Below are 14,644 nucleotides of genomic sequence, written 5' to 3'. Positions count from 1 at the left end.
TATAAATACATAAAAAATATTTATTAGTAATTATACATATATTAAAAATATTTGTTGACTATTAGTATTATTATTCAAGTAAATAATATACAATTTAACTTTTTAACCTTATTTGAAAAAATTCTTAAAGGAGATAATATTTTACTTTACTATTGTACTTAATAATAATGATCACAATAAATAAATAATACGTTACTAATTAATTTTAAAAGTGAATAACTTCAAATATTGCTCATTTAAATACGTTACAAAAAAATAGTTGATCCCCAACCTCTTCTCTTTCTTCAGCTTCTTTCATTTTACATACAGGCCAATTCACAAAAAAATAGCTGATCCCAATCTCTTCTCTTTCTCCAACTTCTTTCATTTTACATACATGCTAATTCACAAAAATGAGACAATTTTAGGCGACTGAAAGTGAAAGTGAAACCAGCTAACTCTCTTCTTTCTAGTTGGGTGTGGTTTGTAGATTGGCAATGAAAATGTGATGAATTGAAACCAATAACATCTCTGCACAACTCATGATAATCAGAAAAGACATACCACTTAAAATGAACATGAAACTTTTTAAATACCTATAGACATGAGAGAAGGAAGACAAACACAACCAAATTAAATTAGATAAGAAAAACAAATTAAAAATGGAAATGATGAAACTGCCTTCAAACACGCAAAAAAAAATTAAATTAAACTAGACAGCCATGATTTGTTAAGTTCCAAAACTCCAAACAAAAAGAAAAAAAAAACTTAACCGAGCTCTATGATAGGTTGAATTCTAAAACTTTAAACATAACTCAGATGCATTCAAGAAAAAATTAAATATTAAATTCACTCTTTTTAAACTTTTCTTGTCTTCCTTTTCTTCATTCTTTTCTTCCTAAAACTTTAATCTGTTAAATTGACAATAATTTATTGTGGATAATGTTCTAATTCTCATTGTTAACCAGAATCTTAAAATACGAAGACTACTTCAAGGAACGGAAAGTAATCAGCAACCTGTTTGACAAATGCAAATGCTCTTCATAGAATTAGTATACACAGAACCAATCATTTATTGTTTCTTCTGTAATTTGGGGTGATAATTAAACAAGATTCCAAATAGCAATTTTAGGATTAAACAGTGAACTTATATTGGCTCAACAATTGAAAACATAATTTCAATTAGGTGATTAATTACTTCAGATTCCAGAGTCAATCATAAAATATAGTGCAATTAATCTAGTTGATCAATCTATATAGTAGATATACAAGATAGAAAAATTGTATCAATGGCAGCAAATTTGTTTCATAAAGAAATCAATAAAAATAAAATTCACCGTTTGAACATGCAAGCATCGAAACAATCCCATAACAAAAAAAATAAAATTCATTATTTAAACAGAGGATAAGTGCCTAACCTAACATCAGGGGTGTGGTGATGGAGAACGCCGCTACGCTGGTGGATCAGAGGCGGCGAACACAGGAGTCACGGAGGCTCAGGACGTGAGAGACGGCAGCGACACAGCTGTTGGAGGCGGAAAGAGGGGGCGCTGTAATTGTGGTCACAGAGGCTAACGACGGGTGATGGAGATGGAGATAGACGAACGCCTGTGAGATAGAAGGGATCTGGCGGTGTCGGTTGTAAGAACCGCAACTAATCAACCGGTTAATTAAGTGAATTAATTGCCCAAATTAGATTCCGAAATGTTAGAGAGAGAATTTGAGGATTTAAAGGTGATTTTTGGACTCAGTGGGTCTTTCTGAGTCAGAAAATGTGCTTTCTACGAAAAACCGTGAAAAATTGCGAACCGGCAATTGAACCGGTTGAACCGATTCAAGTCTGCCTGGTACCGCACGAGAAAAGTGAAAACCATCAAAAACCTTAGAAAAACATTAGAAATGGAAAACTGGGCTTTAATTTTAAAGGTTTGGCCCGAAATTAGGCCAAACGGGCTAAAAACGCTAACGGGTTGGACCGGACCCAAGTTGGGCCCAAGCCCAACATATAAATACCCGGACCCAAGTTGGGTCCAAGCCCAACATATAAATACACTTAAATGAACCCATTTCAGCCACTTTCACCCTCATAACCTAAACACAACAGCAGCTGAAGTGAGGAGAGAGGTGAGAGCTTTCCACCATTGTTACTATTCACTTCAAACTTCCCAAGCTCATATCTTGAGCTACGGAGCTCCGATCGCCGCACCGTTTGCGGCTACGCGTTCCTTGTGAAGAGCTCTACAAAACCCACCCAAGAAACCCTCAAGGTAATCACTAAATCCTTCCAGTTCTACTCTTCAAAATTTCGGGTTTTATTAGAATTTTGGGTTAAATGGGTTTTTGTGATTTTGGATGTTTAGGTTTGCTCTAATCCTTCCTCTATGTAGTATATAATATTCATGGACACATAGGCTAGTGACCAATAGGATAGGTTGAATTAAAATGATGGTTGGTATACTAAATATTGATGAATTGATGAATGTTGAGTTGATTGTGATGAATTATAATGATATGATGATGTTGAATGATTGTATGGATTGGGAGTTGGTTCTTATAATGATTGTAGTGTTATGATTTATGAAATGGTGGGTTTGATGGTGATTTTGATCATAAGTGTTATATATTTGATGTTGGAATTGGGAATAATGAAATGAGAAGAAAAATGTGGTGAGGTTGATGTATTATGCTATAACAGGTACATTTTGATGAAAAATGGAGCTTTGGATGGTTTGGTATGATTTGGTATGGGTATGGTGAGATAGGGTGGTAATTGTGAAGTTTGGAAAAATTGAGTTTTTGGTAAACTTTGTTTGATCATAACTTTTGCCTCGGTTTTCAAAATTGATTGAAAATTGTTTAGAATTAAAGATCTTTGAAAATTCTTCGAATCAATATAAGGTTTGTGAAAATTGGAATTTTGTAGAGAAAGTTACGATCATTCAAAGTTGGTGTTAAAAACCTAGTTTTGAGTATTAGAATATGGGATATAAATTAAGGGCTCTAGTACATGATCTTAAGGTAAATTAGAAAACGGAGGTCTAGGTTTCTGGCGTGCTGAGAATGGTTTGACGTTAGGTGAAGGATGATTGGTATATGAGATGAGAAATGATAGACTTTTGGTATTTGGAAACTGAGTTATAAAGGGACAGTGGTTGAGATGAGTCGGAGACTTGGATTTAAGTGATGGATATATGTATGCTGAAAATACTTTTGAAAACCACTGAAATAATATTTTTACATGATATTTTGAAACGCTATGCACCTGGCGGGGACGGTGGTTAATCCCGCCTGTCGAGGTAGCGGCGGCGGCGTAAAGACGGTGGTTAATCCCGCTTATGTTGAGATGTGAGGTCTGAGGCAAGAATATCCCGCTCGCATCCCTTCGGATTTATAGGGCGAGCAGGTGCCGGTACCTGGACAGTGATCTGGGCACTATATCTCGGGGGTTCCCATATAAGAAATCCGAAGGGCGACGTCTCCATGGAGATGTGTCGGGTTGGCAGTTGAACTGACAATGTGATATCACAGCCAGTAGGGCAGGCATTCATCATATGCATTTCCTATTTGCTTGTATGCTTTGTCTACTTGTAATGGTTTGCTTAATTGAATAACATGCTTACTTGCTATCTGAATTATTTGCCATATATGCTACTACTTGTGCTTTACTTGCTTTGAACATTATCTGTGTTTTCTGCTGGGATTGAGGAGGTTCGGAAGGCGGTGGCGATGGGATCGCATGGAGGATCGGTTGGTGAAGGCTGTGAGACAGCGGTGTTTGGTTAGAATAGAAATTCCTTAAGATAGATAACCTGGTTTATTTAAGTCAAGTTGGTATGTTATGCTTAAATGTTTTATAATGCTTTAAGTTGAATCTTGTGATGGATATGAAGCTTAGGATTGCCTTTGGCGTCCCGAGGTCTTATATCCTATATCACTGGGAACTGTTACCATACTGAGAACCTCCGGTTCTCATACCATATTGTTGTTGTATTTTTCAGATGCAGGTCTCAACCCATCTCGGTGAGTTGCTTTGGTTAGTGACAGGAGCGGAGAATCTTGGGTCATTTTGAGTTCTTTTTTTTGGTTTATTTTGTTTATACATCTCTCATTTTGTATTTTGTTTTGCCTAGAGGCATGTATTTGAGAGAACAAAACTTGTATAAGCTGTTTTCACTGTATGGTTGTATATATCAGTATATGGCTAGCCGGCTTAAACTCCGCGAGTCGTGACTAGTTCCCTATGATATTATATACTTATCTTTTGTTATATCTTGTCTGTTTCTTATGCCTTAATCTAGTAGCTCCGTTAGTACGTTTAAGCTTCGAAATTCTGTTTTTGAGCTATATCTTTCATCGGGCTTCTAGATTATGCTATTCTTTCCATATATATATATTGTATGAGTTTAGAATTGTCGTAATCTCTGATTAACCTTGGCTTTACGACGCGAGGTAAGGCTTAGGCTAATTAGGGTGTTACATCGGTGAGCGGCGACGGTGAACGGCAATGGTGGAGAGGTTCAGATATGAAGGGTTGGGTGTTCAGCCAGTGGGTGTTTTGGTAGGAAGAGAAGACTGATGGGAAAGAGAAAAGGTGTTTTGTTCAGCCCTGATTTTGGATAAAATCCCCAAATTAAGTGAAACTTAGAACGAATGAAAACAGAAACTAAAGTGAAACTTAGAACGAATGGAAACAGAAACTGGCAGAAATTTGCAGGGACGGTGGAGACGATAGAAATTAGGAGAAGGAGAAGAAGAGATAGAATAACCTCGTTGAGTGTTGATCACAACTACAAGTAGTCGCAGATAGCGTGATGAGGATTATTTATTTTAATTTTGTTTTAATTTTAATAAACAAAAATGTTTAACCATAGTTAATCATATATGATTAAAGTATATACGTATTCGTATTTGTATACAAATAATATTTAATATATTTTTAAAATACATTAAATTTTAAGATTTTAAAATTATTTAATTATTAATTGACTAGGATTAATGATGCCATATGTCTATATTATATTGGTCCACATATATAGGGTATGAGTTTTAGCACAAATGTTGGGGTATGAGCAATCACCTTAAATATATGATCTGTGCTTAACCATATACTGAGAGTCTAACAATTATAACTAAATGTTACTTAGTATTGGTTGTTTGTATAACTATATATAAATACATAAACATCATAATTTTTAGAGAAAAATCCACTCCCCTCCCCTGTGAGATGCTAAAATGACACTCCCATTCCCTCTATTTTATAAATGTATATTTCTCTCCCTTCTAACTTTTAAAAAACCTCATTTTTAATCCATTTTAAATTTTTTGTGTTAACTAATATTAACTTTATCCATTTTCTAAGAAAAAAAATTATTTTTTAAAAAAATATTCATTAGCAAAAATTTTATTTTTTATTATTAAATTTTGCTTAATAAAATATTCTTTAATAAATTATTTTTTTATTGATTAAATTGTATTTTTAAAAAAATTAATAATTATGTTATTTTTTTAAATACCCTTCAATAATTTTTTAATTATTAAATTATGATTTTACCAAAATTTTCGTTAATAATTTTTTTTATATTTTACTATTAATTTTCTGATATCAATATATATATTATTTTAACATTAAATATAAAAATAATTGTTAACAAAAATTTTAGTAAAATCACAATTTAATAATTAAAAAATTATTAAAAAATAGGTATCTTAGAAAAAAATAATTTAATTATTAATTTTTTAAAAAATATTTCGTTAAAAATACAATTTAATTAATAAAAGAATAATTTATTAAAGGATATTTTAGTAAGCAAAATTTAATGATAAAAAAAAATTTTTGTTAATGGATCTTTTTTCAAAAAATAATTTATTTTTTTTCATAAAAAATGGATAAAGTTAACATTATTAACACAAAAAATTTAAAATGGATTAAAGAGGAGGTTTTTTAAAAGTTAGAAGGGAGAAAAATGTACATTTATAAAATAGAGGGGAGGGGAGTGACATTTTAGCATCTCGCAGGAGAGGGGAGTGGCATTTTCTCTAATTTTTATATTTAAGTAGAATCCATTTATATGGGTAAGATTATTTGACTTCTAAAAAATAAATAATATAATAATCTTATACATTATACAATAAATTTTTTAATAACAGTAGTTTTACAAATTAAAATAATAATTATTAATATTAATAGACATATATCAATAAATTTTTATAATAAATCAATATTTGAGCCGTGTATTAAACTAATAAGATAATATAGACGTTATTATTTTAGCGAAAGAAAGCAGAAGTGGATGCATGGGCCATATGCATCTTTTGAAGACTTTTAACTTCACCCATCGCTTGATTTTCACGTAGATAATGTTCGATATTGTCTCACATCACGTGCACTCTGTAATGTGGTGGAGGCCAGCAGGGTCCATTTTAATAATTAATTGAATTAGTTTGATCACAATTCACAACCATGTGTGTACCTTACTACCTTACACCATATTCTAGCTTCCCCTTGTGGAATAGTATACAACAAAAGAACAACATAAGACTCTAGAGTCTAGACATGTCCTAGTTTATAGGCATTGAAGACATTATTCCAAAGTTTCATTTGTTCGGAAGCATGTTCAATCGTTAATACTGAAAAGCACTATAATTGACTGCTTTAAAATAATTGAGGGCTATTTGAAGAATAAGAAAGCAGTTTGAAGATGAGATAGGTGTCAATCTTTCATTGATCTATCACATAATTTCTTGTGTAATTCCCACAAATAAAAACTGAAAAAAGTTAGTGCGACTGTAGTGAGATGTATGTTTAAAGATAAAAAGGGGGAAAAAATTAAGAGATCTCAAAAGAAGCATATATATGATGATAGCAACCTTAGTACATCCTCAGTCCCCTTTCTTCATCCCCTGTGTCCAATAGGTAAAGGTGACACACAACAAAATTTGACCTAACACTCAATTGGAAAGCGTTGGCATTTCCATGAACATCTCCCAACTTTTAAAATTTAATTTTAATTTTAATTTTAATTTACCCTATATAGTTACATTATTATTTTTTAGTTAGACAACTTTTACTAGTATTTAATAATAAGAGATCCAGTTCAATTTTTATTTTATACAGTAAATGTGATATTCAGACTTCTCTAGTAATTTATTAATTAATTATATAATATATGATTATATATTAAAAAAAAAAAACTGAAGTGTGAACTCGTACATTTCGATTCCTCATTGATAACTTGATACAACTTCTTTTGATAAGAGAAAAATGGTAACCAAATGTCAAATAGCATTATAAAGACCCTCTTTTTTATTTGTACAAATAGGACTTGTGCACTCTGAAAGAAGCTACCACTAGAGAAGAGAAAAATAAAGGGATCATGCATGTTCTTTTGTATTTTTGGTGCGCTAAGACACTGAAGCCTTTGGATTTGAATTTAGGAAACCAATTTTTAGTTAATTAATTATCGTTAGTCAATTTTAGCATTTTGAGTTATGATTTAAAATTTAAAGCTAAAGATTTATGATTTAGAGTTTAAAATTTAATATGAATAAAATTATTTTTAAAAAATTATTTGATATTAGCCGAAAAAATTAGTTAGCTAATATTACTAAGAAAAAGTAATACATTTGGATACTATTATAAGTAGATTTTTTTATTAAAAAATATTATCTGTACACAAAAATTAAGAATTAAATTAGGTATTATGTATTTGTGATAAATACATTTATGATTTAATTTATTTTTAGTGTGTATTTTATATTTTAATATGTATTTATTTTACTCGTTTTTTAGTAACTCGACAAGATGTCGAATCGAGTTTATATCAATATCTCAGTTCAAAAAGTAGATATAACTCATCTAAAAGAAAATGAACTCGATCCAAAAATTAGTTAGTATTAGTGTCGAAGCAAACTATGTCAAACTATTGGTGTAAATCATAGCAAATAAAAAGAAAATATGTGAAATAAATAAAAGTTTCAAATAAATGAATGCGTCAAATTGAAAGGAAATGAAAATAACAAAAAAATAATTAAAATAAAAAAATTAAAAGAAAGAAACAAAACAAAATAAAATAAAATAAGATCTTAATAATTTTTGTAGAGTTTTGTGTGATAATCTAGTATGTTTTATTGAAGTCTCTTTTTCTCTTCTAAACTTCTTCTATTTATAAATTTGAAGGATGGGCCTGCTCCTGAAGAATCTTGACCACGACTTTAGTTCTTTTTTCTCAGGTCACGATCTTGTCTTGACCTTAAAGAATCTTCATAATGGACACCTATACGTCTTGTCTTGCCCTACTTTTTAATTTCCATATTTTTTTATCGAGCTTGTATTTAACCACATAATTTTTATGATTTCGACTCATTTCTCATCGTCAAATCTTCGACCTAAACCTTTATTCTTATTGTAGTCGAAAGTGTTATTTTTCTATAGCTAAAGACCTAATTTATTGATTTTTTCTTAAATTTCGACGAATCGTAGTCGAATTGTTTCATAAATCAAAATTCGTATTAACAATATTCTACAAGTGACTAATTTAATAATTAATTTTTAGTGTATAATATCATAGTTATTTTTTATTTTATAGTTGCGGTAAATTTTTATTCTTTTGTACCTTACACGATGAGGTGTAAAACAGTTATTACAAGAGAGAAATGTTACACTCAAGTTAATAAATTTAATTAGAAAAAAAATTTAAAAATTAATATTTTGTATATAATGATGAGTATTTACATGAAGATATTTTTATGTAAAAATAATATTATTAAATAATTTAAAATATTTTACAAAACTGTTTAATATAATATATATTTTTTAATTATTATTTTTACATAAAGATAATTTTTACAAGAGTGATCATCTTTTTAACAATCAGTCAATATTTATAACACTACCATTAGTTATTATTTATATGGTAAATATTGGATGAAAATATTTTTGTGTAAAAATAATATTATTAGATAATTTAAAATATTTGATAAAATTATTTAATATAATGCATATTATCTTAATTATTGGTAAAGACAATTTTTACGTGAGTGACTAGCTTTCTATATAACAATCGGTCAACACTTAACGCTATCATTAGTTATTAATACTATTTTTCTTTAACATGTATGTTAGATTGTTAGGTCAAACCAAATCCATATGGACGTGTAACTCATTTTCTTTGCAGCTAAGAAAGCATTTATAATACTTTTGTTTACCGTGTAGATAGTCACCCAAAAAAAAAGAGAAAGTATAGGGAATAGTAGATTTTTTGTAGTTTTCAGTTATCAATTAGTCATTAATACTGTTTTTAATAGTGTAAAATTATTTAATTTCTATTTAATGATTAAGTGCTGGCTAAAATTTAACAAAAGTACTAACCCTAGCACTCCTCAAACAAAAAAAAGTTTACCGTGTAGATTCATCATCACTCATCGTCAAAAAGATCATATGGATGGATATGCTATCTCATGCTTAAATATGCAAAAGAACCCATATAAAAAGCATGGGGATTGGTTTTGGTCCACTCGATGGGTTGAATAGAATGAGATAGATTCACGCATAACCTAATTAAAACTTAAAAGTGGACATATTTATTAACTTTTAAAGAATTTTCTTTATCTATATGTCAATCAATAGCATGCTAAAGTAGTGTACAAAAATACAAAGTTTTAAATGATTTTTTTTTTTTGGATGAATCTCTTATAACTGAATTATAGTTGAGAGATTGATATAATACTAATATATTATAGTTATTTAATTTTCTTTTAAAAAATAGTTGATGAACTGTCATGCATGTAAAGTCATATAGATGTGACTTCATGATTTCGGAGGAAAAAAATCGAGTTAATTTATTCAAAATTAATTATTTGTTAAGTTTCTGTCACCATTATTTTTTCATTCACAGTTAAATCAGGACTTTTTATTCATTTTTTTCACTTAAGAATACAGTTTATATATATATATTCTCTCAATCCTTTCTAAATCAACTTTATCTTTTATTTTTATTCATTAAAAAATAATATATTTAAACAAAAATATATATATTGCATTTATTTTTTAATAAATCTAAAAAATAAAAAATGATAATTAACTTGAGAAAAAAACTGACTATTTGTTATGAACTTTATTTGGATTGAGGGATCAAATCTTGGCATGGAAGAAAATTTAAAAAAAAAATATTAAAGTCCTGAAAATTAAATCGGTAATCAAACCGTGAAATTAAAAATTTAAAAATTTAAAATTTTAATCGAATAAAATGAATATAATAAAATAATATATTTATATAAAATATATAATTTAAAAAATATGTTTTATTATTTTAAGCTAATCAATAAAAAAAATTGAATCAATTTGATTGGTTAAATAGTTATTTGGCCAAATTTTTAAATATTTAATCGATTTATTACTGATTAAATTCTGAATCGAATCAGTTCGGTAATTGATTTTCGATTAATTAGACTGATTTTCTGTTCCAATCTAGTTCTCAAAAACAGTGGAAAAAATAATTATTTTGTGACGTATGAGTGTTCATAAAACTTATGGTTACAAATAATTGTTTCTCTAAGACTAAAAAGATGGAAAAAAAAAAAAAAGAGTGGTGATTACTTATCAACCGGTACGCCGTATGACTTGTTTTCAAGCATTCTATTTTTTAAAAAATCAAACAAAAAACCTCTTTTCTGTTTTTACAATAATACTTATATATAATATTCTTAAATATAATATTGTTTATAATATATTTTCTATCCCACGAAACAAACGTTACCTTAATTAATATGACATATACAGTTAGATAACAATGTAATTCTTTTTTATTATTAATTTGTCCTTTCTCTACACATGCACTCTAGATATATATAGATCAATAGAATTAGCAAATTGATTTATTAAAGACGAAAATAGAATTAACAATTCACAATGCAACCATAGAAATTCCTAAGGTCTATCTTGGATGTTTCTCTTTAATATATATATTATTTTTATCAATAAAAATTTAAAATATTGATCATTTATCTATAAATAAATAAAATTAACTTTATATACATACAAAAAAAAACGAAAATTTTTATATGACAAACATATGCCTAGACGTTAATTTTATTAATGAGTAAATTTTATTTGTCGGTATTTTAAATTTTTATATATAGAAATAATAATTTATTTATCTTTTATAAATACAAAATTAATTTTTTTAATTTATGAATAAATTTCCATAAGTGTAAAATGATCATTTATTTCATATATATGAAAATTATTAAATTACAACATTTCCCTTTATTTATACTTTACATTTAAATCAACACTTACCAACTAATTTTCTATTTTTTTACATTAAAAATATTACCCGATAGCATTTCTGCGTATACACAGTTACACACACACGCTAAATAAAAGTACATGATTAAGCGTGTTATAAATCAAAGATATTTGTGGCACAACAATTGTTTATAAAAGGTATTTTTGAGTGATTCCGTTTAGATCGCACACTAATAATCGACCTACATACTATATACAAACACAATTCTTTTCTTTTTTCTAAAATAGATTTAATTATTCTATCCCTTTTTATAATTTTATAGATAATTCTTTTCTGTATTAAAATATTAAAATTAGTTAAATATTATTTTTAAAAAATACGTATTCAAATATTTAATTAAATTTTTAATTATAAATATTTTATTTTATAAAAAATATTTTATTAAATTTAATTATAAAAGTTAATAGATTAATAAAATAATTAAACCTTACAAATAATAAGAACTAACAAGAGAGATGAAAAATACGTGAATAAGAGAATAATGGAAGACTAGTGGAACCCCACAAAGCCTTATCCGAGGCTTATCCTCCACTCGCAGTAGCACCCCACCAACAACAAAGGCAACTACCATTAAATCAATCATCATATCATATTATATCTTCTTCTTTTTTCATATTTATACAATTTTAATTTTTTATAAAATTTGAAAAGAAAGGAAGATGTGTACCTATGTCGGAAAAAATCTACCCTTGATCCCCTTAATGGGCAATATTAACGAATATTGTTTGCAAACCCACCGGTGCACACACCATCTTCTATTCTTTTTTCACATAAATATTATATTTAATGTAATCCTTTTCATTATGTGATCATTACAACTATATACTCCCTTTTTTAACTCTTTTTATCGTTATTTTCTCTAAATAAGTTTTTATACTTATAAAATACTCCTTTTTTATTTTATTCCAGCAATAATTTAAAAGGTCTTAATTTTAGTCTTATTATTAATTTGTTTCATTAAATATTAATGTCACAAATTAAATACTCAAATATATAAAAAGTTTGAAATATTGACGAGACAAGACGTAACACACATCAGTATTTAATTTGACATGGCAAAACATGAGCTAAAATTAAAAAAGTTTTAAAATTTTATTGGAAAGAAAGTAAAAAAAATTATAAAATCTGAAAAAAAAAAGTGAAGGACCACTACTTATTTAAATATTTAATTTTTTAATTAAATACAACATTGTGTGCAAACCTATGGGCAATAGCAACTAAGAAATATATATTAAAATAACTAGCTAGGGGGCAACTGATATCATTATTATTTTTTAAGTGTAACTGCAAGTAGTAATAAGATAATTAATATAACCACAAAAAGATTAGGGTGCTGATCAGGTGGGATTAATTTAATGTCTGGTTGATGTGCACATTTGATGTTAAAATATAAAGTAGTTTAAATAATGCCAAGTTGGTGATAACATAGTGTAAGGTTGACCATTGATCTGATAGATAATGATTTAAGATTTAAGCTTCATATATTATTATGCATGCATGTGGCCCCTAATCCTTTTATTGTGCTCTCAGTTTTGATAATAATAAATTAAAAGATAAGAAGCCCATGTGTTAAGGTTCCTCTAAAGTTTCAATAGTGGAGTTAGCGAAATGGTTGCTAGTGTAATCTTGTCTCCTACACATTTTAATTTAGATTAATATATAGTTAAATTCGTTTATGAAAAATTATTTATTTTTTAAATTGATCTTCAAAAATTAAATTAGTTATGTTAGTCATTAAACAATAAAATATAAATTAAATTGATCTTTTTATAAATTAGATGATAACGTATCATATATTAAATACTTATTACAGAGTTTATATTAGAAACAAGAGACTAAACTGGAGAAAGAATGATATATTATTGAGTGTGTTCAAGTTGTCTACTCAAGTTATCTAGAATGATACAATATAAAAGGATATTTATAGGTACTAAGAGAATCGTAATAATAAGGACGTAATCTCCTATAATAAATATTTAGATGTACTAAATAATACTAATTGATCCTAATAATATTCTAACATCCCCCCTCAAACACAAGTGACAACTTGAGTTTGAAACTTATTTAAAACAACAAAATAAAGAGAAAAAAACTGCATAAATTGATAAAACGGGTGTAGACGAAACTGCCGGAAGGAAGTGCAGACGGAACTGCCGCTAATTTGAAGGAAGCGCAGACGGAACTACCGCTAGTCTGAAGGAAGCGCAGACGGAACTGCCGCTTGTCTGAAGGAAGCGCAGACGGAACTACCGCTAGTCTAAAGGAAGCGCAGATAGAACTGCCGCTTGTCTGAAGGGAGCGCAGATGGAACTGCCACAAGAAACAAGAAAACACAGACGAAACTGCCACGAGAGAAGGCAGACGTAACTGTCACGAGAAAACGCTGACGGGACTGCCACGAGAGAATGCAGATGTAACTGCCACGAGAGAACGCAGAGGGAACTGCCACGAGAGAATGCAGACAGAACTGCCACGAGAGAAGGCATATGGAAATGTCGGAAAAGAGCGAAAACCATATGATTTCTTCATGAGAATAGGTAAGCAGCGGATAACAATTGTGTTTGATCATACGACTCGAAAAAAAACACAAGACAGAAAAAATAGGCTAGTCGGTGAGGTGAAAAAGTATCAAAGGAGTGACAAAAGGAAAAGAAGAATGGCATAGAAAAAAAATACAAAAGATACGGTGATTTCACCGCCATGGCTCTGATACCATATTAGAAACAAGAGACTAAACTGGAGAAAGGATGGTATATTATTGAGTGTGTTCAAGTTGTCTACTCAAATTATCTAGAATGATACAATATGAAAGGATATTTATAGGTACTAAGAGAATCGTAATAATAAAGACGTAATCTCCTATAATAAATATTTAGATGTACTAAATAATACTAATTGATCCTAATAATATTCTAACAGTTTATTTTATTATTTATATTTTTAAATTTAACATTTTTAAATTTTAGGTTTTTTAGTAAATTTTTTATTTAGATAATTTTATCAAATTATTATTAATTATATACTTAAAATTTTAATTTTTAAATTTTACTAAATAAATATAATAGTTATTTAAAAATTTAAATTTTTTATTTATAATTTTTGTTTTTGTTTAACTTATTATGTGATAGAATTCAATAATTAAAAATTTGATCTGTGGAATTACTTGTTGAATTTTAATATCTAGTATAATTTTTTAAATATTATTACTATTTAGTTATTCCTATTTTTTATGTCTTTTCAATTGTCATTTTTTAAATAATTTTTTTAAAAAAAATTGAACTAAAACAAATATAGAAAGATAAAAATAGACAACTATAATAGATTGGACTAAATTTTAGTTAAAATCTAAAAGATTAAAA

This window comes from Arachis duranensis, chromosome 1 (genome assembly GCF_000817695.3).
Source record: "Arachis duranensis cultivar V14167 chromosome 1, aradu.V14167.gnm2.J7QH, whole genome shotgun sequence".
Taxonomy (NCBI): domain Eukaryota; kingdom Viridiplantae; phylum Streptophyta; class Magnoliopsida; order Fabales; family Fabaceae; genus Arachis; species Arachis duranensis.
Note: the sequence above shows the minus strand (reverse complement) of the source record.